This window comes from Schistocerca americana, unplaced genomic scaffold (genome assembly GCF_021461395.2).
Source record: "Schistocerca americana isolate TAMUIC-IGC-003095 unplaced genomic scaffold, iqSchAmer2.1 HiC_scaffold_1006, whole genome shotgun sequence".
Taxonomy (NCBI): domain Eukaryota; kingdom Metazoa; phylum Arthropoda; class Insecta; order Orthoptera; family Acrididae; genus Schistocerca; species Schistocerca americana.
The window spans coordinates 21,175-45,970 of NW_025725054.1; the positions used below are offsets into that span (position 1 = coordinate 21,175).

The 24,796-nt window shown below is 55.1% G+C and overlaps 73 non-coding genes across 73 annotated transcripts; all 73 read left to right on the plus strand.

The window, feature by feature from the left end:
- Positions 1–24: 24 nt before the first annotated feature.
- On the plus strand, positions 25–96 carry Trnah-gug. Its single transcript has one exon. It is a non-coding gene; the product is annotated as a tRNA-His (tRNA).
- Positions 97–383: 287 nt separating this feature from the next.
- On the plus strand, positions 384–465 carry Trnal-aag. Its single transcript has one exon. It is a non-coding gene; the product is annotated as a tRNA-Leu (tRNA).
- Positions 466–547: 82 nt separating this feature from the next.
- On the plus strand, positions 548–629 carry Trnal-cag. The gene has a single exon. It is a non-coding gene; the product is annotated as a tRNA-Leu (tRNA).
- Positions 630–908: 279 nt separating this feature from the next.
- Trnae-cuc lies at positions 909–980 on the plus strand. The gene has a single exon. It is a non-coding gene; the product is annotated as a tRNA-Glu (tRNA).
- A 382-nt stretch (positions 981–1,362) lies between these two features.
- Positions 1,363–1,434, plus strand: Trnah-gug. The gene has a single exon. It is a non-coding gene; the product is annotated as a tRNA-His (tRNA).
- A 287-nt stretch (positions 1,435–1,721) lies between these two features.
- Trnal-aag lies at positions 1,722–1,803 on the plus strand. Its single transcript has one exon. It is a non-coding gene; the product is annotated as a tRNA-Leu (tRNA).
- An 80-nt stretch (positions 1,804–1,883) lies between these two features.
- On the plus strand, positions 1,884–1,965 carry Trnal-cag. The gene has a single exon. It is a non-coding gene; the product is annotated as a tRNA-Leu (tRNA).
- A 279-nt stretch (positions 1,966–2,244) lies between these two features.
- On the plus strand, positions 2,245–2,316 carry Trnae-cuc. Its single transcript has one exon. It is a non-coding gene; the product is annotated as a tRNA-Glu (tRNA).
- A 382-nt stretch (positions 2,317–2,698) lies between these two features.
- On the plus strand, positions 2,699–2,770 carry Trnah-gug. Its single transcript has one exon. It is a non-coding gene; the product is annotated as a tRNA-His (tRNA).
- Positions 2,771–3,058: 288 nt separating this feature from the next.
- Trnal-aag lies at positions 3,059–3,140 on the plus strand. Its single transcript has one exon. It is a non-coding gene; the product is annotated as a tRNA-Leu (tRNA).
- An 80-nt stretch (positions 3,141–3,220) lies between these two features.
- Positions 3,221–3,302, plus strand: Trnal-cag. Its single transcript has one exon. It is a non-coding gene; the product is annotated as a tRNA-Leu (tRNA).
- Positions 3,303–3,581: 279 nt separating this feature from the next.
- Trnae-cuc lies at positions 3,582–3,653 on the plus strand. Its single transcript has one exon. It is a non-coding gene; the product is annotated as a tRNA-Glu (tRNA).
- A 382-nt stretch (positions 3,654–4,035) lies between these two features.
- Trnah-gug lies at positions 4,036–4,107 on the plus strand. Its single transcript has one exon. It is a non-coding gene; the product is annotated as a tRNA-His (tRNA).
- Positions 4,108–4,394: 287 nt separating this feature from the next.
- Positions 4,395–4,476, plus strand: Trnal-aag. The gene has a single exon. It is a non-coding gene; the product is annotated as a tRNA-Leu (tRNA).
- An 80-nt stretch (positions 4,477–4,556) lies between these two features.
- Positions 4,557–4,638, plus strand: Trnal-cag. The gene has a single exon. It is a non-coding gene; the product is annotated as a tRNA-Leu (tRNA).
- A 279-nt stretch (positions 4,639–4,917) lies between these two features.
- Positions 4,918–4,989, plus strand: Trnae-cuc. The gene has a single exon. It is a non-coding gene; the product is annotated as a tRNA-Glu (tRNA).
- Positions 4,990–5,371: 382 nt separating this feature from the next.
- On the plus strand, positions 5,372–5,443 carry Trnah-gug. Its single transcript has one exon. It is a non-coding gene; the product is annotated as a tRNA-His (tRNA).
- Positions 5,444–5,730: 287 nt separating this feature from the next.
- Positions 5,731–5,812, plus strand: Trnal-aag. Its single transcript has one exon. It is a non-coding gene; the product is annotated as a tRNA-Leu (tRNA).
- Positions 5,813–5,892: 80 nt separating this feature from the next.
- Positions 5,893–5,974, plus strand: Trnal-cag. Its single transcript has one exon. It is a non-coding gene; the product is annotated as a tRNA-Leu (tRNA).
- Positions 5,975–6,255: 281 nt separating this feature from the next.
- Trnae-cuc lies at positions 6,256–6,327 on the plus strand. The gene has a single exon. It is a non-coding gene; the product is annotated as a tRNA-Glu (tRNA).
- Positions 6,328–6,709: 382 nt separating this feature from the next.
- On the plus strand, positions 6,710–6,781 carry Trnah-gug. Its single transcript has one exon. It is a non-coding gene; the product is annotated as a tRNA-His (tRNA).
- A 289-nt stretch (positions 6,782–7,070) lies between these two features.
- Trnal-aag lies at positions 7,071–7,152 on the plus strand. The gene has a single exon. It is a non-coding gene; the product is annotated as a tRNA-Leu (tRNA).
- An 80-nt stretch (positions 7,153–7,232) lies between these two features.
- Trnal-cag lies at positions 7,233–7,314 on the plus strand. Its single transcript has one exon. It is a non-coding gene; the product is annotated as a tRNA-Leu (tRNA).
- A 280-nt stretch (positions 7,315–7,594) lies between these two features.
- Trnae-cuc lies at positions 7,595–7,666 on the plus strand. Its single transcript has one exon. It is a non-coding gene; the product is annotated as a tRNA-Glu (tRNA).
- A 383-nt stretch (positions 7,667–8,049) lies between these two features.
- Trnah-gug lies at positions 8,050–8,121 on the plus strand. Its single transcript has one exon. It is a non-coding gene; the product is annotated as a tRNA-His (tRNA).
- Positions 8,122–8,408: 287 nt separating this feature from the next.
- Positions 8,409–8,491, plus strand: Trnal-aag. The gene has a single exon. It is a non-coding gene; the product is annotated as a tRNA-Leu (tRNA).
- Positions 8,492–8,571: 80 nt separating this feature from the next.
- On the plus strand, positions 8,572–8,653 carry Trnal-cag. The gene has a single exon. It is a non-coding gene; the product is annotated as a tRNA-Leu (tRNA).
- Positions 8,654–8,933: 280 nt separating this feature from the next.
- Positions 8,934–9,005, plus strand: Trnae-cuc. Its single transcript has one exon. It is a non-coding gene; the product is annotated as a tRNA-Glu (tRNA).
- A 388-nt stretch (positions 9,006–9,393) lies between these two features.
- Positions 9,394–9,466, plus strand: Trnah-gug. The gene has a single exon. It is a non-coding gene; the product is annotated as a tRNA-His (tRNA).
- Positions 9,467–9,752: 286 nt separating this feature from the next.
- Trnal-aag lies at positions 9,753–9,834 on the plus strand. Its single transcript has one exon. It is a non-coding gene; the product is annotated as a tRNA-Leu (tRNA).
- Positions 9,835–10,273: 439 nt separating this feature from the next.
- Positions 10,274–10,346, plus strand: Trnae-cuc. Its single transcript has one exon. It is a non-coding gene; the product is annotated as a tRNA-Glu (tRNA).
- Positions 10,347–10,730: 384 nt separating this feature from the next.
- Positions 10,731–10,803, plus strand: Trnah-gug. Its single transcript has one exon. It is a non-coding gene; the product is annotated as a tRNA-His (tRNA).
- Positions 10,804–11,091: 288 nt separating this feature from the next.
- On the plus strand, positions 11,092–11,172 carry Trnal-aag. Its single transcript has one exon. It is a non-coding gene; the product is annotated as a tRNA-Leu (tRNA).
- An 81-nt stretch (positions 11,173–11,253) lies between these two features.
- On the plus strand, positions 11,254–11,334 carry Trnal-cag. The gene has a single exon. It is a non-coding gene; the product is annotated as a tRNA-Leu (tRNA).
- Positions 11,335–11,611: 277 nt separating this feature from the next.
- Trnae-cuc lies at positions 11,612–11,684 on the plus strand. The gene has a single exon. It is a non-coding gene; the product is annotated as a tRNA-Glu (tRNA).
- A 385-nt stretch (positions 11,685–12,069) lies between these two features.
- Trnah-gug lies at positions 12,070–12,141 on the plus strand. The gene has a single exon. It is a non-coding gene; the product is annotated as a tRNA-His (tRNA).
- A 285-nt stretch (positions 12,142–12,426) lies between these two features.
- Trnal-aag lies at positions 12,427–12,508 on the plus strand. Its single transcript has one exon. It is a non-coding gene; the product is annotated as a tRNA-Leu (tRNA).
- An 80-nt stretch (positions 12,509–12,588) lies between these two features.
- Positions 12,589–12,669, plus strand: Trnal-cag. The gene has a single exon. It is a non-coding gene; the product is annotated as a tRNA-Leu (tRNA).
- Positions 12,670–12,949: 280 nt separating this feature from the next.
- Positions 12,950–13,021, plus strand: Trnae-cuc. The gene has a single exon. It is a non-coding gene; the product is annotated as a tRNA-Glu (tRNA).
- Positions 13,022–13,407: 386 nt separating this feature from the next.
- Trnah-gug lies at positions 13,408–13,479 on the plus strand. Its single transcript has one exon. It is a non-coding gene; the product is annotated as a tRNA-His (tRNA).
- Positions 13,480–13,768: 289 nt separating this feature from the next.
- On the plus strand, positions 13,769–13,851 carry Trnal-aag. Its single transcript has one exon. It is a non-coding gene; the product is annotated as a tRNA-Leu (tRNA).
- An 80-nt stretch (positions 13,852–13,931) lies between these two features.
- On the plus strand, positions 13,932–14,013 carry Trnal-cag. The gene has a single exon. It is a non-coding gene; the product is annotated as a tRNA-Leu (tRNA).
- A 280-nt stretch (positions 14,014–14,293) lies between these two features.
- On the plus strand, positions 14,294–14,365 carry Trnae-cuc. Its single transcript has one exon. It is a non-coding gene; the product is annotated as a tRNA-Glu (tRNA).
- Positions 14,366–14,747: 382 nt separating this feature from the next.
- On the plus strand, positions 14,748–14,819 carry Trnah-gug. Its single transcript has one exon. It is a non-coding gene; the product is annotated as a tRNA-His (tRNA).
- Positions 14,820–15,107: 288 nt separating this feature from the next.
- Trnal-aag lies at positions 15,108–15,190 on the plus strand. The gene has a single exon. It is a non-coding gene; the product is annotated as a tRNA-Leu (tRNA).
- An 81-nt stretch (positions 15,191–15,271) lies between these two features.
- Positions 15,272–15,353, plus strand: Trnal-cag. Its single transcript has one exon. It is a non-coding gene; the product is annotated as a tRNA-Leu (tRNA).
- Positions 15,354–15,632: 279 nt separating this feature from the next.
- On the plus strand, positions 15,633–15,706 carry Trnae-cuc. The gene has a single exon. It is a non-coding gene; the product is annotated as a tRNA-Glu (tRNA).
- A 382-nt stretch (positions 15,707–16,088) lies between these two features.
- Positions 16,089–16,159, plus strand: Trnah-gug. The gene has a single exon. It is a non-coding gene; the product is annotated as a tRNA-His (tRNA).
- Positions 16,160–16,447: 288 nt separating this feature from the next.
- Trnal-uaa lies at positions 16,448–16,531 on the plus strand. The gene has a single exon. It is a non-coding gene; the product is annotated as a tRNA-Leu (tRNA).
- Positions 16,532–16,611: 80 nt separating this feature from the next.
- Trnal-cag lies at positions 16,612–16,693 on the plus strand. The gene has a single exon. It is a non-coding gene; the product is annotated as a tRNA-Leu (tRNA).
- A 280-nt stretch (positions 16,694–16,973) lies between these two features.
- Positions 16,974–17,045, plus strand: Trnae-cuc. The gene has a single exon. It is a non-coding gene; the product is annotated as a tRNA-Glu (tRNA).
- A 385-nt stretch (positions 17,046–17,430) lies between these two features.
- On the plus strand, positions 17,431–17,502 carry Trnah-gug. Its single transcript has one exon. It is a non-coding gene; the product is annotated as a tRNA-His (tRNA).
- A 288-nt stretch (positions 17,503–17,790) lies between these two features.
- Trnal-aag lies at positions 17,791–17,872 on the plus strand. Its single transcript has one exon. It is a non-coding gene; the product is annotated as a tRNA-Leu (tRNA).
- An 80-nt stretch (positions 17,873–17,952) lies between these two features.
- Trnal-cag lies at positions 17,953–18,034 on the plus strand. The gene has a single exon. It is a non-coding gene; the product is annotated as a tRNA-Leu (tRNA).
- A 279-nt stretch (positions 18,035–18,313) lies between these two features.
- Trnae-cuc lies at positions 18,314–18,385 on the plus strand. The gene has a single exon. It is a non-coding gene; the product is annotated as a tRNA-Glu (tRNA).
- Positions 18,386–18,767: 382 nt separating this feature from the next.
- Positions 18,768–18,840, plus strand: Trnah-gug. The gene has a single exon. It is a non-coding gene; the product is annotated as a tRNA-His (tRNA).
- Positions 18,841–19,126: 286 nt separating this feature from the next.
- On the plus strand, positions 19,127–19,208 carry Trnal-aag. The gene has a single exon. It is a non-coding gene; the product is annotated as a tRNA-Leu (tRNA).
- An 80-nt stretch (positions 19,209–19,288) lies between these two features.
- Positions 19,289–19,369, plus strand: Trnal-cag. Its single transcript has one exon. It is a non-coding gene; the product is annotated as a tRNA-Leu (tRNA).
- A 279-nt stretch (positions 19,370–19,648) lies between these two features.
- On the plus strand, positions 19,649–19,720 carry Trnae-cuc. Its single transcript has one exon. It is a non-coding gene; the product is annotated as a tRNA-Glu (tRNA).
- A 384-nt stretch (positions 19,721–20,104) lies between these two features.
- Positions 20,105–20,176, plus strand: Trnah-gug. The gene has a single exon. It is a non-coding gene; the product is annotated as a tRNA-His (tRNA).
- A 287-nt stretch (positions 20,177–20,463) lies between these two features.
- Positions 20,464–20,545, plus strand: Trnal-aag. Its single transcript has one exon. It is a non-coding gene; the product is annotated as a tRNA-Leu (tRNA).
- An 80-nt stretch (positions 20,546–20,625) lies between these two features.
- On the plus strand, positions 20,626–20,707 carry Trnal-cag. The gene has a single exon. It is a non-coding gene; the product is annotated as a tRNA-Leu (tRNA).
- A 279-nt stretch (positions 20,708–20,986) lies between these two features.
- On the plus strand, positions 20,987–21,058 carry Trnae-cuc. The gene has a single exon. It is a non-coding gene; the product is annotated as a tRNA-Glu (tRNA).
- Positions 21,059–21,441: 383 nt separating this feature from the next.
- Trnah-gug lies at positions 21,442–21,513 on the plus strand. The gene has a single exon. It is a non-coding gene; the product is annotated as a tRNA-His (tRNA).
- A 288-nt stretch (positions 21,514–21,801) lies between these two features.
- Positions 21,802–21,883, plus strand: Trnal-aag. The gene has a single exon. It is a non-coding gene; the product is annotated as a tRNA-Leu (tRNA).
- An 80-nt stretch (positions 21,884–21,963) lies between these two features.
- On the plus strand, positions 21,964–22,045 carry Trnal-cag. Its single transcript has one exon. It is a non-coding gene; the product is annotated as a tRNA-Leu (tRNA).
- Positions 22,046–22,325: 280 nt separating this feature from the next.
- On the plus strand, positions 22,326–22,396 carry Trnae-cuc. Its single transcript has one exon. It is a non-coding gene; the product is annotated as a tRNA-Glu (tRNA).
- Positions 22,397–22,779: 383 nt separating this feature from the next.
- Trnah-gug lies at positions 22,780–22,852 on the plus strand. The gene has a single exon. It is a non-coding gene; the product is annotated as a tRNA-His (tRNA).
- A 286-nt stretch (positions 22,853–23,138) lies between these two features.
- On the plus strand, positions 23,139–23,220 carry Trnal-aag. Its single transcript has one exon. It is a non-coding gene; the product is annotated as a tRNA-Leu (tRNA).
- Positions 23,221–23,300: 80 nt separating this feature from the next.
- Trnal-cag lies at positions 23,301–23,382 on the plus strand. Its single transcript has one exon. It is a non-coding gene; the product is annotated as a tRNA-Leu (tRNA).
- A 281-nt stretch (positions 23,383–23,663) lies between these two features.
- Positions 23,664–23,735, plus strand: Trnae-cuc. Its single transcript has one exon. It is a non-coding gene; the product is annotated as a tRNA-Glu (tRNA).
- A 383-nt stretch (positions 23,736–24,118) lies between these two features.
- Trnah-gug lies at positions 24,119–24,190 on the plus strand. Its single transcript has one exon. It is a non-coding gene; the product is annotated as a tRNA-His (tRNA).
- Positions 24,191–24,640: 450 nt separating this feature from the next.
- Positions 24,641–24,722, plus strand: Trnal-cag. Its single transcript has one exon. It is a non-coding gene; the product is annotated as a tRNA-Leu (tRNA).
- Positions 24,723–24,796: the final 74 nt, after the last annotated feature.

A 24,796-nucleotide genomic window follows, 5' to 3' on the forward strand; every position in this document is an offset into this window, starting at 1 on the left:
GCTGCTGTCGGCGGTGCTTGCGTGGCCGTGATCGTCTAGTGGTTAGGACATTGCGTTGTGGCCGCAATAACCCAGGTTCGAATCCTGGTCACGGCAAATTTTAAACTTTTGCCTTGCTGTCGCTGCAATGACGATAGTGACTCAGTGTTTGAAATCACGGTGCCCTCTTGATTTTTCACTCATGTTACGCAGGCTGCAGGTGGCACTACCAGCTCATTATCAACACGCAACGCCGTCGCACCAGAGCGCGGGCAGCCGCCTGTGTAGTTAATCTCTATTCGAAAAGGGCAGTTGTTTGAGGTGCAACGGATGAGCAGCCAGTCGCAGCAGAACAGGAAGCTGTGTCGTGCACTATTTCTACAAAAGCGAAAAGCACTGACGCAGGTAGCGTGGCCGAGCGGTCTAAGGCGCTGGTTTAAGGCACCAGTCTCTTCGGAGGCGTGGGTTCGAATCCCACCGCTGCCAGTTTTTACTTCTCGTTTTTGTGCCATTGCGGTGTGTGGTCTCGTGGGTAAGAACGCAGCTCCTGTGACCACCGTGGCGCGTAGGTAGCGTGGCCGAGCGGTCTAAGGCGCTGGTTTCAGGCACCAGTCTCTTCGGAGGCGTGGGTTCGAATCCCACCGCTGCCACTGTTTTCTGTCTCGAAAACAGGAGCACTGATTGCCCGCGAAGGGAACAGCGCAGCAAGCCGTGAGCGTCTCTTTCTTAAATTGTCGTAGCAGCACAGTGCGTGGTGCAACGACAGGATTCACAGGCGCAGTCTGGTGTCACGGTTGCTGGCGTTCGTCTCCACGAAATGTGTCCCGAGCATGCCGTTCTACAAAGTGGAAACGCTAAATTTTTGCCGTTGTCGTCAAGTAGCGTGTGTGCAGTTTGCTGCGTTCGCTGGAGGAGCACTTGCGTCGTTATCCGGTGTGGTCTAGTGGCTAGGATACCTGGCTCTCACCCAGGAGGCCCGGGTTCGATTCCCGGTACCGGAAATGCGCATTTTGTTGCTCCTCTTATGCGACTTGGCCCGACTTAGCTCGACTGACGCTACGCTGACGCTTGCAGAAAACTACGTTAAGTACGATTCGTGGTAACAAGTGACGGCGAGAGCGATGCGACACCTGTCCACCTCTTATCGAGGCACCTAACTGTGGTCAACAGAGCTGGAGGACTGCAAGACATTGCCACGGGGGTTGAATGCAGCTAACCACACTGCTTAGTGTCCTAACAGCGCAGACACGTTCGTTTGCCAGTATACATGTAATGGAGACCGCGTCTGACGCAGCTGTGGGGAGACACAGTGGTGTGTGGGCTGAGCTTTGCTGTCCATCGCCACTTGCAGTCGCGAGAGCTGCTGTCGGCGGTGCTTGCGTGGCCGTGATCGTCTAGTGGTTAGGACATTGCGTTGTGGCCGCAATAACCCAGGTTCGAATCCTGGTCACGGCAAATTTTAAACTTTTGCCTTGCTGTCGCTGCAATGACGATAGTGACTCAGTGTTTGAAATCACGGTGCCCTCTTGATTTTTCACTCATGTTACGCAGGCTGCAGGTGGCACTACCAGCTCATTATCAACACGCAACGCCGTCGCACCAGAGCGCGGGCAGCCGCCTGTGTAGTTAATCTCTATTCGAAAAGGGCAGTTGTTTGAGGTGCAACGGATGAGCAGCCAGTCGCAGCAGAACAGGAAGCTGTGTCGTGCACTATTTCTACAAAAGCGAAAAGCACTGACGCAGGTAGCGTGGCCGAGCGGTCTAAGGCGCTGGTTTAAGGCACCAGTCTCTTCGGAGGCGTGGGTTCGAATCCCACCGCTGCCAGTTTTTACTTCTCGTTTTTGTGCCATTGCGGTGTGGTCTCGTGGGTAAGAACGCAGCTCCTGTGACCACCGTGGCGCGTAGGTAGCGTGGCCGAGCGGTCTAAGGCGCTGGTTTCAGGCACCAGTCTCTTCGGAGGCGTGGGTTCGAATCCCACCGCTGCCACTGTTTTCTGTCTCGAAAACAGGAGCACTGATTGCCCGCGAAGGGAACAGCGCAGCAAGCCGTGAGCGTCTCTTTCTTAAATTGTCGTAGCAGCACAGTGCGTGGTGCAACGACAGGATTCACAGGCGCAGTCTGGTGTCACGGTTGCTGGCGTTCGTCTCCACGAAATGTGTCCCGAGCATGCCGTTCTACAAAGTGGAAACGCTAAATTTTTGCCGTTGTCGTCAAGTAGCGTGTGTGCAGTTTGCTGCGTTCGCTGGAGGAGCACTTGCGTCGTTATCCGGTGTGGTCTAGTGGCTAGGATACCTGGCTCTCACCCAGGAGGCCCGGGTTCGATTCCCGGTACCGGAAATGCGCATTTTGTTGCTCCTCTTATGCGACTTGGCCCGACTTAGCTCGACTGACGCTACGCTGACGCTTGCAGAAAACTACGTTAAGTACGATTCGTGGTAACAAGTGACGGCGAGAGCGATGCGACACCTGTCCACCTCTTATCGAGGCACCTAACTGTGGTCAACAGAGCTGGAGGACTGCAAGACATTGCCACGGGGGTTGAATGCAGCTAACCACACTGCTTAGTGTCCTAACAGCGCAGACACGTTCGTTTGCCAGTATACATGTAATGGAGACCGCGTCTGACGCAGCTGTGGGGAGACACAGTGGTGTGTGGGCTGAGCTTTGCTGTCCATCGCCACTTGCAGTCGCGAGAGCTGCTGTCGGCGGTGCTTGCGTGGCCGTGATCGTCTAGTGGTTAGGACATTGCGTTGTGGCCGCAATAACCCAGGTTCGAATCCTGGTCACGGCAAATTTTAAACTTTTGCCTTGCTGTCGCTGCAATGACGATAGTGACTCAGTGTTTGAAATCACGGTGCCCTCTTGATTTTTCACTCATGTTACGCAGGCTGCAGGTGGCACTACCAGCTCATTATCAACACGCAACGCCGTCGCACCAGAGCGCGGGCAGCCGCCTGTGTAGTTAATCTCTATTCGAAAAGGGCAGTTGTTTGAGGTGCAACGGGATGAGCAGCCAGTCGCAGCAGAACAGGAAGCTGTGTCGTGCACTATTTCTACAAAAGCGAAAAGCACTGACGCAGGTAGCGTGGCCGAGCGGTCTAAGGCGCTGGTTTAAGGCACCAGTCTCTTCGGAGGCGTGGGTTCGAATCCCACCGCTGCCAGTTTTTACTTCTCGTTTTTGTGCCATTGCGGTGTGGTCTCGTGGGTAAGAACGCAGCTCCTGTGACCACCGTGGCGCGTAGGTAGCGTGGCCGAGCGGTCTAAGGCGCTGGTTTCAGGCACCAGTCTCTTCGGAGGCGTGGGTTCGAATCCCACCGCTGCCACTGTTTTCTGTCTCGAAAACAGGAGCACTGATTGCCCGCGAAGGGAACAGCGCAGCAAGCCGTGAGCGTCTCTTTCTTAAATTGTCGTAGCAGCACAGTGCGTGGTGCAACGACAGGATTCACAGGCGCAGTCTGGTGTCACGGTTGCTGGCGTTCGTCTCCACGAAATGTGTCCCGAGCATGCCGTTCTACAAAGTGGAAACGCTAAATTTTTGCCGTTGTCGTCAAGTAGCGTGTGTGCAGTTTGCTGCGTTCGCTGGAGGAGCACTTGCGTCGTTATCCGGTGTGGTCTAGTGGCTAGGATACCTGGCTCTCACCCAGGAGGCCCGGGTTCGATTCCCGGTACCGGAAATGCGCATTTTGTTGCTCCTCTTATGCGACTTGGCCCGACTTAGCTCGACTGACGCTACGCTGACGCTTGCAGAAAACTACGTTAAGTACGATTCGTGGTAACAAGTGACGGCGAGAGCGATGCGACACCTGTCCACCTCTTATCGAGGCACCTAACTGTGGTCAACAGAGCTGGAGGACTGCAAGACATTGCCACGGGGGTTGAATGCAGCTAACCACACTGCTTAGTGTCCTAACAGCGCAGACACGTTCGTTTGCCAGTATACATGTAATGGAGACCGCGTCTGACGCAGCTGTGGGGAGACACAGTGGTGTGTGGGCTGAGCTTTGCTGTCCATCGCCACTTGCAGTCGCGAGAGCTGCTGTCGGCGGTGCTTGCGTGGCCGTGATCGTCTAGTGGTTAGGACATTGCGTTGTGGCCGCAATAACCCAGGTTCGAATCCTGGTCACGGCAAATTTTAAACTTTTGCCTTGCTGTCGCTGCAATGACGATAGTGACTCAGTGTTTGAAATCACGGTGCCCTCTTGATTTTTCACTCATGTTACGCAGGCTGCAGGTGGCACTACCAGCTCATTATCAACACGCAACGCCGTCGCACCAGAGCGCGGGCAGCCGCCTGTGTAGTTAATCTCTATTCGAAAAGGGCAGTTGTTTGAGGTGCAACGGATGAGCAGCCAGTCGCAGCAGAACAGGAAGCTGTGTCGTGCACTATTTCTACAAAAGCGAAAAGCACTGACGCAGGTAGCGTGGCCGAGCGGTCTAAGGCGCTGGTTTAAGGCACCAGTCTCTTCGGAGGCGTGGGTTCGAATCCCACCGCTGCCAGTTTTTACTTCTCGTTTTTGTGCCATTGCGGTGTGGTCTCGTGGGTAAGAACGCAGCTCCTGTGACCACCGTGGCGCGTAGGTAGCGTGGCCGAGCGGTCTAAGGCGCTGGTTTCAGGCACCAGTCTCTTCGGAGGCGTGGGTTCGAATCCCACCGCTGCCACTGTTTTCTGTCTCGAAAACAGGAGCACTGATTGCCCGCGAAGGGAACAGCGCAGCAAGCCGTGAGCGTCTCTTTCTTAAATTGTCGTAGCAGCACAGTGCGTGGTGCAACGACAGGATTCACAGGCGCAGTCTGGTGTCACGGTTGCTGGCGTTCGTCTCCACGAAATGTGTCCCGAGCATGCCGTTCTACAAAGTGGAAACGCTAAATTTTTGCCGTTGTCGTCAAGTAGCGTGTGTGCAGTTTGCTGCGTTCGCTGGAGGAGCACTTGCGTCGTTATCCGGTGTGGTCTAGTGGCTAGGATACCTGGCTCTCACCCAGGAGGCCCGGGTTCGATTCCCGGTACCGGAAATGCGCATTTTGTTGCTCCTCTTATGCGACTTGGCCCGACTTAGCTCGACTGACGCTACGCTGACGCTTGCAGAAAACTACGTTAAGTACGATTCGTGGTAACAAGTGACGGCGAGAGCGATGCGACACCTGTCCACCTCTTATCGAGGCACCTAACTGTGGTCAACAGAGCTGGAGGACTGCAAGACATTGCCACGGGGGTTGAATGCAGCTAACCACACTGCTTAGTGTCCTAACAGCGCAGACACGTTCGTTTGCCAGTATACATGTAATGGAGACCGCGTCTGACGCAGCTGTGGGGAGACACAGTGGTGTGTGGGCTGAGCTTTGCTGTCCATCGCCACTTGCAGTCGCGAGAGCTGCTGTCGGCGGTGCTTGCGTGGCCGTGATCGTCTAGTGGTTAGGACATTGCGTTGTGGCCGCAATAACCCAGGTTCGAATCCTGGTCACGGCAAATTTTAAACTTTTGCCTTGCTGTCGCTGCAATGACGATAGTGACTCAGTGTTTGAAATCACGGTGCCCTCTTGATTTTTCACTCATGTTACGCAGGCTGCAGGTGGCACTACCAGCTCATTATCAACACGCAACGCCGTCGCACCAGAGCGCGGGCAGCCGCCTGTGTAGTTAATCTCTATTCGAAAAGGGCAGTTGTTTGAGGTGCAACGGATGAGCAGCCAGTCGCAGCAGAACAGGAAGCTGTGTCGTGCACTATTTCTACAAAAGCGAAAAGCACTGACGCAGGTAGCGTGGCCGAGCGGTCTAAGGCGCTGGTTTAAGGCACCAGTCTCTTCGGAGGCGTGGGTTCGAATCCCACCGCTGCCAGTTTTTACTTCTCGTTTTTGTGCCATTGCGGTGTGGTCTCGTGGGTAAGAACGCAGCTCCTGTGACCACCGTGGCGCGTAGGTAGCGTGGCCGAGCGGTCTAAGGCGCTGGTTTCAGGCACCAGTCTCTTCGGAGGCGTGGGTTCGAATCCCACCGCTGCCACTGTTTTCTGTCTCGAAAACAGGAGCACTGATTGCCCGCGAAGGGAAACAGCGCAGCAAGCCGTGAGCGTCTCTTTCTTAAATTGTCGTAGCAGCACAGTGCGTGGTGCAACGACAGGATTCACAGGCGCCAGTCTGGTGTCACGGTTGCTGGCGTTCGTCTCCACGAAATGTGTCCCGAGCATGCCGTTCTACAAAGTGGAAACGCTAAATTTTTGCCGTTGTCGTCAAGTAGCGTGTGTGCAGTTTGCTGCGTTCGCTGGAGGAGCACTTGCGTCGTTATCCGGTGTGGTCTAGTGGCTAGGATACCTGGCTCTCACCCAGGAGGCCCGGGTTCGATTCCCGGTACCGGAAATGCGCATTTTGTTGCTCCTCTTATGCGACTTGGCCCGACTTAGCTCGACTGACGCTACGCTGACGCTTGCAGAAAACTACGTTAAGTACGATTCGTGGTAACAAGTGACGGCGAGAGCGATGCGACACCTGTCCACCTCTTATCGAGGCACCTAACTGTGGTCAACAGAGCTGGAGGACTGCAAGACATTGCACGGGGGTTGAATGCAGCTAACCACACTGCTTAGTGTCCTAACAGCGCAGACACGTTCGTTTGCCAGTATACATGTAATGGAGACCGCGTCTGACGCAGCTGTGGGGAGACACAGTGGGTGTGTGGGCTGAGCTTTGCTGTCCATCGCCACTTGCAGTCGCGAGAGCTGCTGTCGGCGGTGCTTGCGTGGCCGTGATCGTCTAGTGGTTAGGACATTGCGTTGTGGCCGCAATAACCCAGGTTCGAATCCTGGTCACGGCAAATTTTAAACTTTTGCCTTGCTGTCGCTGCAATGACGATAGTGACTCAGTGTTTGAAATCACGGTGCCCTCTTGATTTTTCACTCATGTTACGCAGGCTGCAGGTGGCACTACCAGCTCATTATCAACACGCAACGCCGTCGCACCAGAGCGCGGGCAGCCGCCTGTGTAGTTAATCTCTATTCGAAAAGGGCAGTTGTTTGAGGTGCAACGGATGAGCAGCCAGGTCGCAGCAGAACAGGAAGCTGTGTCGTGCACTATTTCTACAAAAAGCGAAAAGCACTGACGCAGGTAGCGTGGCCGAGCGGTCTAAGGCGCTGGTTTAAGGCACCAGTCTCTTCGGAGGCGTGGGTTCGAATCCCACCGCTGCCAGTTTTTACTTCTCGTTTTTGTGCCATTGCGGTGTGGTCTCGTGGGTAAGAACGCAGCTCCTGTGACCACCGTGGCGCGTAGGTAGCGTGGCCGAGCGGTCTAAGGCGCTGGTTTCAGGCACCAGTCTCTTCGGAGGCGTGGGTTCGAATCCCACCGCTGCCACTGTTTTCTGTCTCGAAAACAGGAGCACTGATTGCCCGCGAAGGGAACAGCGCAGCAAGCCGTGAGCGTCTCTTTCTTAAATTGTCGTAGCAGCACAGTGCGTGGTGCAACGACAGGATTCACAGGCGCAGTCTGGTGTCACGGTTTGCTGGCGTTCGTCTCCACGAAATGTGTCCCGAGCATGCCGTTCTACAAAGTGGAAACGCTAAATTTTTGCCGTTGTCGTCAAGTAGCGTGTGTGCAGTTTGCTGCGTTCGCTGGAGGAGCACTTGCGTCGTTATCCGGTGTGGTCTAGTGGCTAGGATACCTGGCTCTCACCCAGGAGGCCCGGGTTCGATTCCCGGTACCGGAAATGCGCATTTTGTTGCTCCTCTTATGCGACTTGGCCCGACTTAGCTCGACTGACGCTACGCTGACGCTTGCAGAAAACTACGTTAAGTACGATTCGTGGTAACAAGTGACGGCGAGAGCGATGCGACACCTGTCCACCTCTTATCGAGGCACCTAACTGTGGTCAACAGAGCTGGAGGACTGCAAGGACATTGCCACGGGGGTTGAATGCAGCTAACCACACTGCTTAGTGTCCTAACAGCGCAGACACGTTCGTTTGCCAGTATACATGTAATGGAGACCGCGTCTGACGCAGCTGTGGGGAGACACAGTGGTGTGTGGGCTGAGCTTTGCTGTCCATCGCCACTTGCAGTCGCGAGAGCTGCTGTCGGCGGTGCTTGCGTGGCCGTGATCGTCTAGTGGTTAGGACATTGCGTTGTGGCCGCAATAACCCAGGTTCGAATCCTGGTCACGGCAAATTTTAAACTTTTGCCTTGCTGTCGCTGCAATGACGATAGTGACTCAGTGTTTGAAATCACGGTGCCCTCTTGATTTTTCACTCATGTTACGCAGGCTGCAGGTGGCACTACCAGCTCATTATCAACACGCAACGCCGTCGCACCAGAGCGCGGGCAGCCGCCTGTGTAGTTAATCTCTATTCGAAAAGGGCAGTTGTTTGAGGTGCAACGGATGAGCAGCCAGTCGCAGCAGAACAGGAAGCTGTGTCGTGCACTATTTCTACAAAAGCGAAAAGCACTGACGCAGGTAGCGTGGCCGAGCGGTCTAAGGCGCTGGGTTTAAGGCACCAGTCTCTTCGGAGGCGTGGGTTCGAATCCCACCGCTGCCAGTTTTTACTTCTCGTTTTTGTGCCATTGCGGTGTGGTCTCGTGGGTAAGAACGCAGCTCCTGTGACCACCGTGGCGCGTAGGTAGCGTGGCCGAGCGGTCTAAGGCGCTGGTTTCAGGCACCAGTCTCTTCGGAGGCGTGGGTTCGAATCCCACCGCTGCCACTGTTTTCTGTCTCGAAAACAGGAGCACTGATTGCCCGCGAAGGGAACAGCGCAGCAAGCCGTGAGCGTCTCTTTCTTAAATTTGTCGTAGCAGCACAGTGCGTGGTGCAACGACAGGATTCACAGGCGCAGTCTGGTGTCACGGTTGCTGGCGTTCGTCTCCACGAAATGTGTCCCGAGCATGCCGTTCTACAAAGTGGAAACGCTAAATTTTTGCCGTTGTCGTCAAGTAGCGTGTGTGCAGTTTGCTGCGTTCGCTGGAGGAGCACTTGCGTCGTTATCCGGTGTGGTCTAGTGGCTAGGATACCTGGCTCTCACCCAGGAGGCCCGGGTTCGATTCCCGGTACCGGAAATGCGCATTTTGTTGCTCCTCTTATGCGACTTGGCCCGACTTAGCTCGACTGACGCTACGCTGACGCTTGCAGAAAACTACGTTAAGTACGATTCGTGGTAACAAGTGACGGCGAGAGCGATGCGACACCTGTCCACCTCTTATCGAGGCACCTAACTGTGGTCAACAGAGCTGGAGGACTGCAAGACATTGCCACGGGGGTTGAATGCAGCTAACCACACTGCTTAGTGTCCTAACAGCGCAGACACGGACACGTTCGTTTGCCAGTATACATGTAATGGAGACCGCGTCTGACGCAGCTGTGGGGAGACACAGTGGTGTGTGGGCTGAGCTTTGCTGTCCATCGCCACTTGCAGTCGCGAGAGCTGCTGTCGGCGGTGCTTGCGTGGCCGTGATCGTCTAGTGGTTAGGACATTGCGTTGTGGCCGCAATAACCCAGGTTCGAATCCCTGGTCACGGCAAATTTTAAACTTTTGCCTTGCTGTCGCTGCAATGACGATAGTGACTCAGTGTTTGAAATCACGGTGCCCTCTTGATTTTTCACTCATGTTACGCAGGCTGCAGGTGGCACTACCAGCTCATTATCACACGCAACGCCGTCGCACCAGAGCGCGGGCAGCCGCCTGTGTAGTTAATCTCTATTCGAAAAGGGCAGTTGTTTGAGGTGCAACGGATGAGCAGCCAGTCGCAGCAGAACAGGAAGCTGTGTCGTGCACTATTTCTACAAAAGCGAAAAGCACTGACGCAGGTAGCGTGGCCGAGCGGTCTAAGGCGCTGGTTTAAGGCACCAGTCTCTTCGGAGGCGTGGGTTCGAATCCCACCGCTGCCAGTTTTACTTCTCGTTTTGTGCCATTGCGGTGTGGTCTCGTGGGTAAGAACGCAGCTCCTGTGACCACCGTGGCGCGTAGGTAGCGTGGCCGAGCGGTCTAAGGCGCTGGTTCAGGCACCAGTCTCTTCGGAGGCGTGGGTTCGAATCCCACCGCTGCCACTGTTTTCTGTCTCGAAAACAGGAGCACTGATTGCCCGCGAAGGGAACAGCGCAGCAAGCCGTGAGCGTCTCTTTCTTAAATTGTCGTAGCAGCACAGTGCGTGGTGCAACGACAGGATTCACAGGCGCAGTCCTGGTGTCACGGTTGCTGGCGTTCGTCTCCACGAAATGTGTCCCGAGCATGCCGTTCTACAAAGTGGAAACGCTAAATTTTTGCCGTTGTCGTCAAGTAGCGTGTGTGCAGTTTGCTGCGTTCGCTGGAGGAGCACTTGCGTCGTTATCCGGTGTGGTCTAGTGGCTAGGATACCTGGGCTCTCACCCAGGAGGCCCGGGTTCGATTCCCGGTACCGGAAATGCGCATTTTGTTGCTCCTCTTATGCGACTTGGCCCGACTTAGCTCGACTGACGCTACGCTGACGCTTGCAGAAAACTACGTTAAGTACGATTCGTGGTAACAAGTGACGCGCGAGAGCGATGCGACACCTGTCCACCTCTTATCGAGGCACCTAACTGTGGTCAACAGAGCTGGAGGACTGCAAGACATTGCCACGGGGGTTGAATGCAGCTAACCACACTGCTTAGTGTCCTAACAGCGCAGACACGTTTCGTTTGCCAGTATACATTGTAATGGAGACCGCGTCTGACGCAGCTGTGGGAGACACAGTGGTGTGTGGGCTGAGCTTTGCTGTCCATCGCCACTTGCAGTCGCGAGAGCTGCTGTCGGCGGTGCTTGCGTGGCCCGTGATCGTCTAGTGGTTAGGACATTGCGTTGTGGCCGCAATAACCCAGGTTCGAATCCTGGTCACGGCAAATTTTAAACTTTTGCCTTGCTGTCGCTGACAATGACGATAGTGACTCAGTGTTTGAAATCACGGTGCCCTCTTGATTTTTCACTCATGTTACGCAGGCTGCAGGTGGCACTACCAGCTCATTATCAACACGCAACGCCGTCGCACCAGAGCGCGGGCAGCCGCCTGTGTAGTTAATCTCTATTCGAAAAGGGCAGTTGTTTGAGGTGCAACGGATGAGCAGCCAGTCGCAGCAGAACAGGAAGCTGTGTCGTGCACTATTTCTACAAAAGCGAAAAGCACTGACGCAGGTAGCGTGGCCGAGCGGTCTAAGGCGCTGGTTTAAGGCACCAGTCTCTTCGGAGGCGTGGGTTCGAATCCCACGCTGCCAGTTTTTACTTCTCGTTTTTGGTGCCATTGCGGTGTGGTCTCGTGGGTAAGAACGCAGCTCCTGTGACCACCGTGGCGCGTAGGTAGCGTGGCCGAGCGTCTAAGGCGCTGGTTTCAGGCACCAGTCTCTTCGGAGGCGTGGGTTCGAATCCCACCGCTGCCACTGTTTTCTGTCTCGAAAACAGGAGCACTGATTGCCCGCGAAGGGAACAGCGCAGCAAGCCGTGAGCGTCTCTTTCTTAAATTGTCGTAGCAGCACAGTGCGTGGTGCAACGACAGGATTCACAGGCGCAGTCTGGTGTCACGGTTGCTGGCGTTCGTCTCCACGAATGTGTCCCGAGCATGCCGTTCTACAAAGTGGAAACGCTAAATTTTTGCCGTTGTCGTCAAGTAGCGTGTGTGCAGTTTGCTGCGTTCGCTGGAGGAGCACTTGCGTCGTTATCCGTGTGGTCTAGTGGCTAGGATACCTGGCTCTCACCCAGGAGGCCCGGGTTCGATTCCCGGTACCGGAAATGCGCATTTTGTTGCTCCTCTTATGCGACTTGGCCCGACTTAGCTCGACTGACGCTACGCTGACGCTTGCAGAAAACTACGTTAAGTACGATTCGTGGTAACAAGTGACGGCGAGAGCGATGCGACACCTGTCCACCTCTTATCGAGGCACCTAACTGTGGTCAACAGAGCTGGAGGACTGCAAGACATTGCCACGGGGGTTGAATGCAGCTAACCCACACTGCTTAGTGTCCCTAACAGCGCAGACACGTTCGTTTGGCCAGTATACATGTAATGGAGACCGCGTCTGACGCAGCTGTGGGGGAGACACAGTGGTGTGTGGGCTGAGCTTTGCTGTCCATCGCCACTTGCAGTCGCGAGAGCTGCTGTCGGCGGTGCTTGCGTGGCCGTGATCGTCTAGTGGTTAGGACATTGCGTTGTGGCCGCAATAACCCAGGTTCGAATCCTGGTCACGGCAAATTTTAAACTTTTGCCTTGCTGTCGCTGCAATGACGATAGTGACTCAGTGTTTGAAATTCACGGTGCCCTCTTGATTTTTCACTCATGTTACGCAGGCTGCAGGTGGCACTACCAGCTCATTATCACGCAACGCCGTCGCACCAGAGCGCGGGCAGCCGCCTGTGTAGTTAATCTCTATTCGAAAAGGGCAGTTGTTTGAGGTGCAACGGATGAGCAGCCAGTCGCAGCAGAACAGGAAGCTGTGTCGTGCACTATTTCTACAAAAGCGAAAAGCACTGACGCAGGTAGCGTGGCCGAGCGGTCTAAGGCGCTGGTTTAAGGCACCAGTCTCTTCGGAGGCGTGGGTTCGAATCCCACCGCTGCCAGTTTTTACTTCTCGTTTTTGTGCCATTGCGGTGTGGTCTCGTGGGTAAGAACGCAGCTCCTGTGACCACCGTGGCGCGTAGGTAGCGTGGCCGAGCGGTCTAAGGCGCTGGTTTCAGGCACCAGTCTCTTCGGAGGCGGGGTTCGAATCCCACCGCTGCCACTGTTTTCTGTCTCGAAAACAGGAGCACTGATTGCCCGCGAAGGGAACAGCGCAGCAAGCCGTGAGCGTCTCTTTCTTAAATTGTCGTAGCAGCACAGTGCGTGGTGCAACGACAGGATTCACAGGCGCAGTCCTGGTGTCACGGTTGCTGGCGTTCGTCTCCACGAAATGTGTCCCGAGCATGCCGTTCTACAAAGTGGAAACGCTAAATTTTTGCCGTTGTCGTCAAGTAGCGTGTGTGCAGTTTGCTGCGTTCGCTGGAGGAGCACTTGCGTCGTTATCCGGTGTGGTCTAGTGGCTAGGATACCTGGCTCTCACCCAGGAGGCCCGGGTTCGATTCCCGGTACCGGAAATGCGCATTTTGTTGCTCCTCTTATGCGACTTGGCCCGACTTAGCTCGACTGACGCTACGCTGACGCTTGCAGAAAACTACGTTAAGTACGATTCGTGGTAACAAGTGACGGCGAGAGCGATGCGACACCTGTCCACCTCTTATCGAGGCACCTAACTGTGGTCCAACAGAGCTGGAGGACTGCAAGACATTGTCCACGGGGGGTTGAATGCAGCTAACCACACTGCTTAGTGTCCTAACAGCGCAGACACGTTCGTTTGCCAGTATACATGTAATGGAGACCGCGTCTGACGCAGCTGTGGGGAGACACAGTGGTGTGTGGGCTGAGCTTTGCTGTCCATCGCCACTTGCAGTCGCGAGAGCTGCTGTCGGCGGTGCTTGCGTGGGCCGTGATCGTCTAGTGGTTAGGACATTGCGTTGTGGCCGCAATAACCCAGGTTCGAATCCTGGTCACGGCAAATTTTAAACTTTTGCCTTGCTGTCGCTGCAATGACGATAGTGACTCAGTGTTTGAAATCACGGTGCCCTCTTGATTTTTCACTCATGTTACGCAGGCTGCAGGTGGCACTACCCCAGCTCATTATCAACACGCAACGCCGTCGCACCAGAGCGCGGGCAGCCGCCTGTGTAGTTAATCTCTATTCGAAAAGGGCAGTTGTTTGAGGTGCAACGGATGAGCAGCCAGTCGCAGCAGAACAGGAAGCTGTGTCGTGCACTATTTCTACAAAAGCGAAAAGCACTGACGCAGGTAGCGTGGCCGAGCGGTCTAAGGCGCTGGTTTAAGGCACCAGTCTCTTCGGAGGCGTGGGGTTCGAATCCCACCGCTGCCAGTTTTTACTTCTCGTTTTTGTGCCATTGCGGTGTGGTCTCGTGGGTAAGAACGCAGCTCCTGTGACCACCGTGGCGCGTAGGTAGCGTGGCCGAGCGGTCTAAGGCGCTGGTTTCAGGCACCAGTCTCTTCGGAGGCGTGGGTTCGAATCCCACCGCTGCCACTGTTTTCTGTCTCGAAAACAGGAGCACTGATTGCCCGCGAAGGGAACAGCGCAGCAAGCCGTGAGCGTCTCTTTCTTAAATTGTCGTAGCAGCACAGTGCGTGGTGCAACGACAGGATTCACAGGCGCAGTCTGGTGTCACGGTTGCTGGCGTTCGTCTCCACGAAATGTGTCCCGAGCATGCCGTTCTACAAAGTGGAAACGCTAAATTTTGCCGTTGTCCGTCAAGTAGCGTGTGTGCAGTTTGCTGCGTTTCGCTGGAGGAGCACTTGCGTCGTTATCCGGTGTGGTCTAGTGGCTAGGATACCTGGCTCTCACCCAGGAGGCCCGGGTTCGATTCCCGGTACCGGAAATGCGCATTTTGTTGCTCCTCTTATGCGACTTGGCCCGACTTAGCTCGACTGACGCTACGCTGACGCTTGCAGAAAACTACGTTAAGTACGATTCGTGGTAACAAGTGACGGCGAGAGCGATGCGACACCTGTCCACCTCTTATCGAGGCACCTAACTGTGGTCAACAGAGCTGGAGGACTGCAAGACATTGCCACGGGGGTTGAATGCAGCTAACCACACTGCTTAGTGTCCTAACAGCGCAGACACGTTCGTTTGCAGTATACATGTAATGGAGACCGCGTCTGACGCAGCTGTGGGGAGACACAGTGGTGTGTGGGCTGAGCTTTGCTGTCCATCGCCACTTGCAGTCGCGAGAGCTGCTGTCGGCGGTGCTTTGCGTGGCCGTGATCGTCTAGTGGTTAGGACATTGCGTTGTGGCCGCAATAACCCAGGTTCGAATCCTGGTCACGGCAAATTTTAAACTTTTTGCCTTGCTGTCGCTGCAATGACGATAGTGACTCAGTGTTTGAAATCACGGTGCCCTCTTGATTTTTCACTCATGTTACGCAGGCTGCAGGTGGCACTACCAGCTCATTATCAACACGCAACGCCGTCGCACCAGAGCGCGGGCAGCCGCCTGTGTAGTTAATCTCTATTCGAAAAGGGCAGTTGTTTGAGGTGCAACGGATGAGCAGCCAGTCGCAGCAGAACAGGAAGCTGTGTCGTGCACTATTTCTACAAAAGCGAAAAGCACTGACGCAGGTAGCGTGGCCGAGCGGTCTAAGGCGCTGGTTTAAGGCACCAGTCTCTTCGGAGGGCGTGGGTTCGAATCCCACCGCTGCCAGTTTTTACTTCTCGTTTTTGTGCCATTGCGGTGTGGGTCTCGTGGGTAAAGAACGCAGCTCCTGTGACCACGTGGCGCGTAGGTAGCGTGGCCGAGCGGTCTAAGGCGCTGGTTTCAGGCACCAGTCTCTTCGGAGGCGTGGGTTCGAATCCCACCGCTGCCACTGTTTTCTGTCTCGAAAACAGGAGCACTGATTGCCCGCGAAGGGAACTGCGCAGCAAGCCGTGAGCGTCTCTTTCTTAAATTGTCGTAGCAGCACAGTGCGTGGTGCAACGACAGGATTCACAGGCGCAGTCTGGTGTCACGGTTGCTGGCGTTCGTCTCCACGAAATGTGTCCCGAGCATGGCCGTTCTACAAAGTGGAAACGCTAAATTTTTGCCGTTGTCGTCAAGTAGCGTGTGTGCAGTTTGCTGCGTTCGCTGGAGGAGCACTTGCGTCGTTATCCGGGTGGTCTAGTGGCTAGGATACCTGGCTCTCACCCAGGAGGCCCGGGTTCGATTCCCGGTACCCGGAAATGCGCATTTTGTTGCTCCTCTTATGCGACTTGGCCCGACTTAGCTCGACTGACGCTACGCTGACGCTTGCAGAAAACTACGGTTAAGTACGATTCGTGGTAACAAGTGACGGCGAGAGCGATGCGACACCTGTCCCACCTCTTATCGAGGCACCTAACTGTGGTCAACAGAGCTGGAGGACTGCAAGACATTGCCACGGGGTTGAATGCAGCTAACCACACTGCTTAGTGTCCTAACAGCGCAGACACGTTCGTTTGCCAGTATACATGTAATGGAGACCGCGTCTGACGCAGCTGTGGGGAGACACAGTGGTGTGTGGGCTGAGCTTTGCTGTCCATCGCCACTTGCAGTCGCGAGAGCTGCTGTCGGCGGTGCTTGCGTGGCCGTGATCGTCTAGTGGTTAGGACATTGCGTTGTGGCCGCAATAACCCAGGTTCGATCCTGGTCACGGCAAATTTTAAACTTTTGCCTTGCTGTCGCTGCAATGACGATAGTGACTCAGTGTTTGAAATCACGGTGCCCTCCTTGATTTTTCACTCATGTTACGCAGGCTGCAGGTGGCACTACCAGCTCATTATCAACACGCAACGCCGTCGCACCAGAGCGCGGGCAGCCGCCTGTGTAGTTAATCTCTATTCGAAAAGGGCAGTTGTTTGAGGTGCAACGGATGAGCAGCCAGTCGCAGCAGAACAGGAAGCTGTGTCGTGCACTATTTCTACAAAAGCGAAAAGCACTGACGCAGGTAGCGTGGCCGAGCGGTCTAAGGGCGCTGGTTTTAAGGCACCAGTCTCTTCGGAGGCGTGGGTTCGAATCCCACCGCTGCCAGTTTTTACTTCTCGTTTTTGTGCCATTGCGGTGTGGTCTCGTGGGTAAGAACGCAGCTCCTGTGACCACCGTGGCGCGTAGGTAGCGTGGCCGAGCGGTCTAAGGCGCTGGTTTCAGGCACCAGTCTCTTCGGAGGCGTGGGTTCGAATCCCACCGCTGCCACTGTTTTCTGTCTCGAAAACAGGAGCACTGATTGCCCGCGAAGGGAACAGCGCAGCAAGCCGTGAGCGTCTCTTTCTTAAATTGTCGTAGCAGCACAGTGCGTGGTGCAACGACAGGATTCACAGGCGCAGTCTGGTGTCACGGTTGCTGGCGTTCGTCTCCACGAAATGTGTCCCCGAGCATGCCGTTCTACAAAGTGGAAACGCTAAATTTTTGCCGTTGTCGTCAAGTAGCGTGTGTGCAGTTTGCTGCGTTCGCTGGAGGAGCACTTGCGTCGTTATCCGGTGTGGTCTAGTGGCTAGGATACCTGGCTCTCACCCAGGAGGCCCGGGTTCGATTCCCGGTACCGGAAATGCGCATTTTGTTGCTCCTCTTATGCGACTTGGCCCGACTTAGCTCGACTGACGCTACGCTGACGCTTGCAGAAAACTACGTTAAGTTACGATTCGTGGTAAACAAGTGACGGCGAGAGCGATGCGACAACCTGTCCACCTCTTATCGAGGCACCTAACTGTGGTCAACAGAGCTGGAGGACTGCAAGACATTGCCACGGGGGTTGAATGCAGCTAACCACACTGCTTAGTGTCCTAACAGCGCAGACACGTTCGTTTGCCAGTATACATGTAATGGAGACCGCGTCTGACGCAGCTGTGGGGAGACACAGTGGTGTGTGGGCTGAGCTTTGCTGTCCATCGCCACTTGCAGTCGCGAGAGCTGCTGTCGGCGGTGCTTGCGTGGCCGTGATCGTCTAGTGGTTAGGACATTGCGTTGTGGCCGCAATAACCCAGGTTCGAATCCTGGTCACGGCAAATTTTAAACTTTTGCCTTGCTGTCGCTGCAATGACGATAGTGACTCAGTGTTTGAAATCACGGTGCCCCTCTTGATTTTTCACTCATGTTACGCAGGCTGCAGGTGGCACTACCAGCTCATTATCAACACGCAACGCCGTCGCACCAGAGCGCGGGCAGCCGCCTGTGTAGTTAATCTCTATTCGAAAAGGGCAGTTGTTTGAGGTGCAACGGATGAGCAGCCAGTCGCAGCAGAACAGGAAGCTGTGTCGTGCACTATTTCTACAAAAGCGAAAAGCACTGACGCAGGTAGCGTGGCCGAGCGGTCTAAGGCGCTGGTTTAAGGCACCAGTCTCTTCGGAGGCGTGGGTTCGAATCCCACCGCTGCCAGTTTTTACTTCTCGTTTTTGTGCCATTGCGGTGTGGTCTCGTGGGTAAGAACGCAGCTCCTGTGACCACCGTGGCGCGTAGGTAGCGTGGCCGAGCGGTCTAAGGCGCTGGTTTCAGGCACCAGTCTCTTCGGAGGCGTGGGTTCGAATCCCACCGCTGCCACTGTTTTCTGTCTCGAAAACAGGAGCACTGATTGCCCGCGAAGGGAACAGCGCAGCAAGCCGTGAGCGTCTCTTTCTTAAATTGTCGTAGCAGCACAGTGCGTGGTGCAACGACAGGATTCACAGGCGCAGTCTGGTGTCACGGTTGCTGGCGTTCGTCTCACGAAATGTGTCCCCGAGCATGCCGTTCTACAAAGTGGAAACGCTAAATTTTTGCCGTTGTCGTCAAGTAGCGTGTGTGCAGTTTGCTGCGTTCGCTGGAGGAGCACTTGCGTCGTTATCCGGTGTGGTCTAGTGGCTAGGATACCTGGCTCTCACCCAGGAGGCCCGGGTTCGATTCCCGGTACCGGAAATGCGCATTTTGTTGCTCCTCTTATGCGACTTGGCCCGACTTAGCTCGACTGACGCTACGCTGACGCTTGCAGAAAACTACGTTAAGTACGATTCGTGGTAACAAGTGACGGCGAGAGCGATGCGACACCTGTCCACCTCTTATCGAGGCACCTAACTGTGGTCAACAGAGCTGGAGGACTGCAAGACATTGCCACGGGGGTTGAATGCAGCTAACCACACTGCTTAGTGTCCTAACAGCGCAGACACGTTCGTTTGCCAGTATACATGTAATGGAGACCGCGTCTGACGCAGCTGTGGGAGACACAGTGGTGTGTGGGCTGAGCTTTGCTGTCCATCGCCACTTGCAGTCGCGAGAGCTGCCTGTCGGCGGTGCTTGCGTGGCCGTGATCGTCTAGTGGTTAGGACATTGCGTTGTGGCCGCAATAAACCCAGGTTCGAATCCTGGTCACGGCAAATTTTAAACTTTTGCCTTGCTGTCGCTGCAATGACGATAGTGACTCAGTGTTTGAAATCACGGTGCCCTCTTGATTTTTCACTCATGTTACGCAGGCTGCAGGTGGCACTACCAGCTCATTATCAACACGCAACGCCGTCGCACCAGAGCGCGGGCAGCGCCTGTGTAGTTAATCTCTATTCGAAAAGGGCAGTTGTTTGAGGTGCAACGGATGAGCAGCCAGTCGCAGCAGAACAGGAAGCTGTGTCGTGCACTATTTCTACAAAAGCGAAAAGCACTGACGCAGGTAGCGTGGCCGAGCGGTCTAAGGCGCTGGTTTAAGGCACCAGTCTCTTCGGAGGCGTGGGTTCGAATCCCACCGCTGCCAGTTTTTACTTCTCGTTTTTGTGCCATTGCGGTGTGGTCTCGTGGGTAAGAACGCAGCTCCTGTGACCACCGTGGCGCGTAGGTAGCGTGGCCGAGCGGTCTAAGGCGCTGGTTTCAGGCACCAGTCTCTTCGGAGGCGTGGGTCGAATCCCACCGCTGCCACTGTTTTCTGTCTCGAAAACAGGAGCACTGATTGCCCGCGAAGGGAACAGCGCAGCAAGCCGTGAGCGTCTCTTTCTTAAATTGTCGTAGCAGCACAGTGCGTGGTGCAACGACAGGATTCACAGGCGCAGTCTGGTGTCACGGTTGCTGGCGTTCGTCTCCACGAAATGTGTCCCGAGCATGCCGTTCTACAAAGTGGAAACGCTAAATTTTTGCCGTTGTCGTCAAGTAGCGTGTGTGCAGTTTGCTGCGTTCGCTGGAGGAGCACTTGCGTCGTTATCCGGTGTGGTCTAGTGGCTAGGATACCTGGCTCTCACCCAGGAGGCCCGGGTTCGATTCCCGGTACCGGAAAATGCGCATTTTGTTGCTCCTCTTATGCGACTTGGCCCGACTTAGCTCGACTGACGCTACGCTGACGCTTGCAGAAAACTACGTTAAGTACGATTCGTGGTAACAAGTGACGGCGAGAGCGATGCGGACAACCTGTCCACCTCTTATCGAGGCACCTAACTGTGGTCAACAGAGCTGGAGGACTGCAAGACATTGCCACGGGGTTGAATGCAGCTAACCACACTGCTTAGTGTCCTAACAGCGCAGACACGTTCGTTTGCCAGTATACATGTAATGGAGACCGCGTCTGACGCAGCTGTGGGGAGACACAGTGGTGTGTGGGCTGAGCTTTGCTGTCCATCGCCACTTGCAGTCGCGAGAGCTGCTGTCGGCGGTGCTTGCGTGGCCGTGATCGTCTAGTGGTTAGGACATTGCGTTGTGGCCGCAATAACCCAGGTTCGAATCCTGGTCACGGCAAATTTTAAACTTTTGCCTTGCTGTCGCTGCAATGACGATAGTGACTCAGTGTTTGAAATCACGGTGCCCTCTTGATTTTTCACTCATGTTACGCAGGCTGCAGGTGGCACTACCAGCTCATTATCAACACGCAACGCCGTCGCACCAGAGCGCGGGCAGCCGCCTGTGTAGTTAATCTCTATTCGAAAAGGGCAGTTGTTTGAGGTGCAACGGATGAGCAGCCAGTCGCAGCAGAACAGGAAGCTGTGTCGTGCACTATTTCTACAAAAGCGAAAAGCACTGACGCAGGTAGCGTGGCCGAGCGGTCTAAGGCGCTGGTTTAAGGCACCAGTCTCTTCGGAGGCGTGGGTTCGAATCCCACCGCTGCCAGTTTTTACTTCTCGTTTTTGTGCCATTGCGGTGTGGTCTCGTGGGTAAGAACGCAGCTCCTGTGACCACCGTGGCGCGTAGGTAGCGTGGCCGAGCGGTCTAAGGCGCTGGTTTCAGGCACCAGTCTCTTCGGAGGCGTGGGTTCGAATCCCACCGCTGCCACTGTTTTCTGTCTCGAAAACAGGAGCACTGATTGCCCGCGAAGGGAACAGCGCAGCAAGCCGTGAGCGTCTCTTTCTTAAATTGTCGTAGCAGCACAGTGCGTGGTGCAACGACAGGATTCACAGGCGCAGTCTGGTGTCACGGTTGCTGGCGTTCGTCTCCACGAAATGTGTCCCGAGCATGCCGTTCTACAAAGTGGAAACGCTAAATTTTTGCCGTTGTCGTCAAGTAGCGTGTGTGCAGTTTGCTGCGTTCGCTGGAGGAGCACTTGCGTCGTTATCCGGTGTGGTCTAGTGGCTAGGATACCTGGCTCTCACCCAGGAGGCCCGGGTTCGATTCCCGGTACCGGAAATGCGCATTTTGTTGCTCCTCTTATGCGACTTGGCCCGACTTAGCTCGACTGACGCTACGCTGACGCTTGCAGAAAACTACGTTAAGTACGATTCGTGGTAACAAGTGACGGCGAGAGCGATGCGACACCTGTCCACCTCTTATCGAGGCACCTAACTGTGGTCAACAGAGCTGGAGGACTGCAAGACATTGCCACGGGGGTTGAATGCAGCTAACCACACTGCTTAGTGTCCTAACAGCGCAGACCACGTTCGTTTGCCAGTATACATGTAATGGAGACCGCGTCTGACGCAGCTGTGGGGAGACACAGTGGTGTGTGGGCTGAGCTTTGCTGTCCATCGCCACTTGCAGTCGCGAGAGCTGCTGTCGGCGGTGCTTGCGTGGCCGTGATCGTCTAGTGGTTAGGACATTGCGTTGTGGCCGCAATAACCCAGGTTCGAATCCTGGTCACGGCAAATTTTAAACTTTTGCCTTGCTGTCGCTGCAATGACGATAGTGACTCAGTGTTTGAAATCACGGTGCCCTCTTGATTTTTCACTCATGTTACGCAGGCTGCAGGTGGCACTACCAGCTCATTATCAACACGCAACGCCGTCGCACCAGAGCGCGGGCAGCCGCCTGTGTAGTTAATCTCTATTCGAAAAGGGCAGTTGTTTGAGGTGCAACGGATGAGCAGCCAGTCGCAGCAGAACAGGAAGCTGTGTCGTGCACTATTTCTACAAAAGCGAAAAGCCACTGACGCAGGTAGCGTGGCCGAGCGGTCTAAGGCGCTGGTTTAAGGCACCAGTCTCTTCGGAGGCGTGGGTTCGAATCCCACCGCTGCCAGTTTTTACTTCTCGTTTTTGTGCCATTGCGGTGTGGTCTCGTGGGTAAGAACGCAGCTCCTGTGACCACCGTGGCGCGTAGGTAGCGTGGCCGAGCGGTCTAAGGCGCTGGTTTCAGGCACCAGTCTCTTCGGAGGCGTGGGTTCGAATCCCACCGCTGCCACTGTTTTTCTGTCTCGAAAACAGGAGCACTGATTGCCCGCGAAGGGAACAGCGCAGCAAGCCGTGAGCGTCTCTTTCTTAAATTGTCGTAGCAGCACAGTGCGTGGTGCAACGACAGGATTCACAGGCGCAGTCTGGTGTCACGGTTGCTGGCGTTCGTCTCCACGAAATGTGTCCCCGAGCATGCCGTTCTACAAAGTGGAAACGCTAAATTTTTGCCGTTGTCGTCAAGTAGCGTGTGTGCAGTTTGCTGCGTTCGCTGAGGAGCACTTGCGTCGTTATCCGGTGTGGTCTAGTGGCTAGGATACCTGGCTCTCACCCAGGAGGCCCGGGTCGATTCCCGGTACCGGAAATGCGCATTTTGTTGCTCCTCTTATGCGACTTGGCCCGACTTAGCTCGACTGACGCTACGCTGACGCTTGCAGAAAACTACGTTAAGTACGATTCGTGGTAACAAGTGACGGCGAGAGCGATGCGACACCTGTCCACCTCTTATCGAGGCACCTAACTGTGGTCAACAGAGCTGGAGGACTGCAAGACATTGCCACGGGGGTTGAATGCAGCTAACCACACTGCTTAGTGTCCTAACAGCGCAGACACGTTCGTTTGCCAGTATACATGTAATGGAGACCCGCGTCTGACGCAGCTGTGGGGAGACACAGTGGTGTGTGGGCTGAGCTTTGCTGTCCATCGCCACTTGCAGTCGCGAGAGCTGCTGTCGGCGGTGCTTGCGTGGCCGTGATCGTCTAGTGGTTAGGGACATTGCGTTGTGGCCGCAATAACCCAGGTTCGAATCCTGGTCACGGCAAATTTTAAACTTTTGCCTTGCTGTCGCTGCAATGACGATAGTGACTCAGTGTTTGAAATCACGGTGCCCTCTTGATTTTTCACTCATGTTACGCAGGCTGCAGGTGGCACTACCAGCTCATTATCAACACGCAACGCCGTCGCACCAGAGCGCGGGCAGCCGCCTGTGTAGTTAATCTCTATTCGAAAAGGGCAGTTGTTTGAGGTGCAACGGATGAGCAGCCAGTCGCAGCAGAACAGGAAGCTGTGTCGTGCACTTTTCTACAAAAGCGAAAAGCACTGACGCAGGTAGCGTGGCCGAGCGGTCTAAGGCGCTGGTTTAAGGCACCAGTCTCTTCGGAGGCGTGGGTTCGAATCCCACCGCTGCCAGGTTTTACTTCTCGTTTTTGTGCCATTGCGGTGTGGTCTCGTGGGTAAGAACGCAGCTCCTGTGACCACCGTGGCGCGTAGGTAGCGTGGCCGAGCGGTCTAAGGCGCTGGTTTCAGGCACCAGTCTCTTCGGAGGCGTGGGTTCGAATCCCACCGCTGCCACTGTTTTCTGTCTCGAAAACAGGAGCACTGATTGCCCGCGAAGGGAACAGCGCAGCAAGCCGTGAGCGTCTCTTTCTTAAATTGTCGTAGCAGCACAGTGCGTGGTGCAACGACAGGATTCACAGGCGCAGTCTGGTGTCACGGTTGCTGGCGTTCGTCCTCCACGAAATGTGTCCCCGAGCATGCCGTTCTACAAAGTGGAAACGCTAAATTTTTGCCGTTGTCGTCAAGTAGCGTGTGTGCAGTTTGCTGCGTTCGCTGGAGGAGCACTTGCGTCGTTATCCGGTGTGGTCTAGTGGCTAGGATACCTGGCTCTCACCCAGGAGGCCCGGGTTCGATTCCCGGTACCGGAAATGCGCATTTTGTTGCTCCTCTATGCGACTTGGCCCGACTTAGCTCGACTGACGCTACGCTGACGCTTGCAGAAAACTACGTTAAGTACGATTCGTGGTAACAAGTGACGGCGAGAGCGATGCGACACCTGTCCACCTCTTATCGAGGCACCTAACTGTGGTCAACAGAGCTGGAGGACTGCAAGACATTGCCACGGGGGTTGAATGCAGCTAACCACACTGCTTAGTGTCCTAACAGCGCAGACACGTTCGTTTGCCAGTATACCATGTAATGGAGACCGCGTCTGGACGCAGCTGTGGGGAGACACAGTGGTGTGTGGGCTGAGCTTTGCTGTCCATCGCCACTTGCAGTCGCGAGAGCTGCTGTCGGCGGTGCTTGCGTGGCCGTGATCGTCTAGTGGTTAGGACATTGCGTTGTGGCCGCAATAACCCAGGTTCGAATCCTGGTCACGGCAAATTTTAAACTTTTGCCTTGCTGTCGCTGCAATGACGATAGTGACTCAGTGTTTTGAAATCACGGTGCCCTCTTGATTTTTCACTCATGTTACGCAGGCTGCAGGTGGCACTACACAGCTCATTATCAACACGCAACGCCGTCGCACCAGAGCGCGGGCAGCCGCCTGTGTAGTTAATCTCTATTCGAAAAGGGCAGTTGTTTGAGGTGCAACGGATGAGCAGCCAGTCGCAGCAGAACAGGAAGCTGTGTCGTGCACTATTTCTACAAAAGCGAAAAGCACTGACGCAGGTAGCGTGGCCGAGCGGTCTAAGGCGCTGGTTAAGGCACCAGTCTCTTCGGAGGCGTGGGTTCGAATCCCACCGCTGCCAGTTTTTACTTCTCGTTTTTGTGCCATTGCGGTGTGGTCTCGTGGGTAAGAACGCAGCTCCTGTGACCACCGTGGCGCGTAGGTAGCGTGGCCGAGCGGTCTAAGGCGCTGGTTTCAGGCACCAGTCTCTTCGGAGGCGTGGGTTCGAATCCCACCGCTGCCACTGTTTTCTGTCTCGAAAACAGGAGCACTGATTGCCCGCGAAGGGAACAAGCGCAGCAAGCCGTGAGCGTCTCT